The 3,587-nt window shown below is 42.8% G+C and overlaps 1 pseudogene; it reads right to left on the reverse strand.

The window, feature by feature from the left end:
* Nucleotides 1-1,216: 1,216 nt before the first annotated feature.
* LOC149244482 (fatty acid elongase 3-like pseudogene) lies at nt 1,217-2,284 on the reverse strand (annotated as a pseudogene).
* Between the last annotated feature and the right edge of the window lie 1,303 nt (nt 2,285-3,587).

The following is a 3,587-nucleotide window of genomic DNA, read 5'->3' on the forward strand; positions in this document are numbered from 1 at the left end:
TGTGAATTGCGGGAATAGGACCAAGGCGAATTGGGTATGTTTTTTTCTTCATTATGTGCCATAAAGTTGCAGTTAGGAGCAAATAACTTACCATTGCACAGAGCATTAAAAATCCAAGCTCCCATTCCAGCACACCCATCCCCAGTGAAATGTAGCCACAGAAACACAATGGAAACCAAGAAACTGAACAAGAACTACACAATCTGGCAATTTGTGACAAGTTTCTTCCATGGAGGCTGGAACCCAATGCTACACAGAAGATAGTATGCATACATCAGAGTATGCACTGATGCCAAGTTTCTTCCATGGATGTTCGAACCCAATGCTACACAGAAGATAGTACGCATACATCAGAGTATGCACTGATGCATTCGTAATCAATGCAATCACCTGTAGGGACTGTGAATACTCCAACCACAGAAAGCACATTACAACCACTACTGCGTGATGATAAACATGAAGAAAGGTCAAGGGCCTCTTTTTGAGAACAAGGATAATGGTGTCCATGAATTCATAAAATTTTCTTAGATAAAACACATATGACCAGAAGAAGACTCTTCCCTTTGGGCGCGTACCTATTGGGAAACAGAATATCCACTGTTTAGAGGCATATGGCCTTCCCCACAACCACCGTGTTTCTTCCATCTCAAGGCTTGTAGCTTCCCAAGAACCCACCACCATAAGAGCCGAAAGAGAGAGTATTATCATGTTGTGAATTGCGGGAATAGGACCAAGGCGAATTGGGTATGTTTTTTTCGTCATTATGTGCCATAAAGTTGCAGTTAGGAGAAAATATCTTACCATTGCAGCGATCAAAAACTGCCAGGAGGCCCCCCAGGTGCTTGTGCTGCTCCATTGAAAGTGGGTGATTGTGAGATATTGTGCTGTCCAGTACCTGATATCCCGAGCCAGGTTTGAGAATGAAACCATTCCGAAATCAGGCGCTGAGTCTATCAATCCTAAACTTTTGGTGGATAGATCAGGAAAACCAGGCGCTATACCCAAGGAATGGTGGCCACGGGCTCTGCAGGATACAGAGCAGAAGGAGCGTCCATGTAACTGTATCGATCTTCGCCGGAGTTGTGACATTTATTTATCCCTCTCATCACTAAGATCAAGGGATACCAAGTCCAGTTACTGGTTACCCCAAAAATCTTCCTCGGTATTGAGGATGGGGTTTGAGACCTGCGTTTGGTTAATTTTCCACACTGCCATCAGACCACAAACTCATGTCAATGTTATAATCAAATTTAGACAACAAGTTCATGTCCTTGTCATGATCAAATTTTAAAATGGGGGGTTGAGAACGGGCCCTCTGCTACAAAACACCATCTGAATGTCACTCCACCTTCCTTGCTACGCCTACCCTCATTTTACCTTTCCTGTATTGCCGCTTATGGAAGTTGAAAAAGAGTACTAACAGAGATGCATTGAACAGAGCATTAAAAATCCAAGCTCCCATTCCAGCACACCCATCCCCAGTGAAATGTAGCCACAGAAACACAATGGAAACCAAGAAACTGAACAAGAACTGCACAATCTGGCAATTCGTGACAAGTTTCTTCCATGGAGGCTGGAACCCAATGCTACACAGAAGATAGTATGCATACATCAGAGTATGCACTGATGCATTCGTAATCAATGCAATCACCTGTAGGGACTGTGAATACTCCAACCACAGAAAGCACATTACAACCACTACTGCGTGATGATAAACATGAAGAAAGGTCAAGGGCCTCTTTTTGAGAACAAGGATAATGGTGTCCATGAATTCATAAAATTTGCTTAGATAAAACACATACGACCAGAAGAAGACTCTTCCCTTTGGGCGCGTACCTATTGGGAAACAGAATATCCACTGTTTAGAGGCATATGGCCTTCCCCACAACCACCGTGTTTCTTCCATCTCAAGGCTTGTAGCTTCCCAGGAACCCACCACCATAAGAGCCGAAAGAGAGAGTATTATCATGTTGTGAATTGCGGGAATAGGACCAAGGCGAATTGGGTATGTTTTTTTCTTCATTATGTGCCATAAAGTTGCAGTTAGGAGCAAATAACTTACCATTGCAGCGATCAAAAACTGCCAGGAGGCCCCCCAGGTGCTTGTGCTGCTCCATTGAAAGTGGGTGATTGTGGGATATTGTGCTGTCCAGTACCTGATATCCCGAGCCAGGTTTGAGAATGAAACCATTCCGAAATCAGGCGCTGAGTCTATCAATCCTAAACTTTTGGTGGATAGATCAGGAAAACCAGGCGCTATACCCAAGGAATGGTGGCCACGGGCTCTGCAGGATACAGAGCAGAAGGAGCGTCCATGTAACTGTATCGATCTTCGCCGGAGTTAGTAACCACGTGGAGGTATGTATAGTTGCTGGTTAATCTGACGGTAGAAGATGCTTCTATCGTCTAACATAGATAATCGATGGTCCATAATCGTCCACGGTAGCAGCTGGGGGTGTTGATTCCAGAGGGAACGCCTTACGGCGTAAAAATGCGTTCTTTTCAATGAAAGTAGTTTAAATTCATGCATCTCATCTCACTAGAAGTAATGGCATCATTTCTATACATTTGCACTCCCACCATTGCATCAAAGAGATTAAGCTAGTCATATTAGGGTTTACTAGGGTTTCCATGTTTTGGTTGGCTTTCAGTTCATTCTTGCAAAGTAGGTTAATTTCCTTTGAGATAGCCTTCGTCCATCATTTAGAAAGCTTCTTCTGAGAACATATAGAAGTTGGCTTGAGCCCTAGCGGACTTGTGCCAGCTGACCAAGTGACAACTGCGACAAGAGCTAGTACTTGTGCATACAGCACCATCGCTTCCAAGTTTGTTACGAACTACCGGGTTGATAAAATTAGAGATAGGAAGCTCCAGGAGTTGTAGCATTATTGCTACAATACTGGAGCCCACCATCTTTTTGGCACCGTTGCCGGAGAATCGTATGAGTATTAGTAATTGTTTCTTTTCTTCTATTTTCTTACTCTTGCTTTCTGCCAAGTAGTTTATTTCATTTCCATTCTGCAAAAGTAGCATAGACATTTCCTGCTTTCATAGATTAGCATTTCAATTCCGCAATTTCAATTTTGCAAGCGTAGATTAGCATTTCAATTCTGCAAGCGTAGACTAGCATTTCCATTCCTGCAATTTCATTTGAGAAAAGTAGATTAGTTCTTTCCTGCTTTCAATTCAATTCTGCATCTTTATTTCAGTAAGATAGTTAGTTGTAGATCATTCTGTTTCAGTTTTGCAGGTACCAAAGAAAAACAAAAGAAATCAAAAAAGTCTTTCCATTTCATGCCTCGTAGGAACCGAGATAAAACAGGCAAATTCCTACCCAATACCCCCACCACATCACTGAGTCACCCTTCTCTCTTCTTAGGTGACAGTGATCCAAAAGAACCTATAGGTGAACCTCCTGAGATATACGAAGATCCCATAGCAGAAGAAGAATTAGAGACCATCCCATCTGAAGCTATGGCTGACAATAGAAGAGAAGATGAGAGAGTAGAAGGTACCTTCCCCATCCGAGAGACCAATGGAGAGATGAAAATGAAGAACATTAGCCCCTCTGCTTTACCTCACTTCCA

Source organism: Pinus tabuliformis, chromosome 8, assembly GCF_031772625.1.
Source record: "Pinus tabuliformis cultivar Carrire ecotype Pingquan chromosome 8, CPIR1, whole genome shotgun sequence".
Lineage (NCBI taxonomy): Eukaryota > Viridiplantae > Streptophyta > Pinopsida > Pinales > Pinaceae > Pinus > Pinus tabuliformis.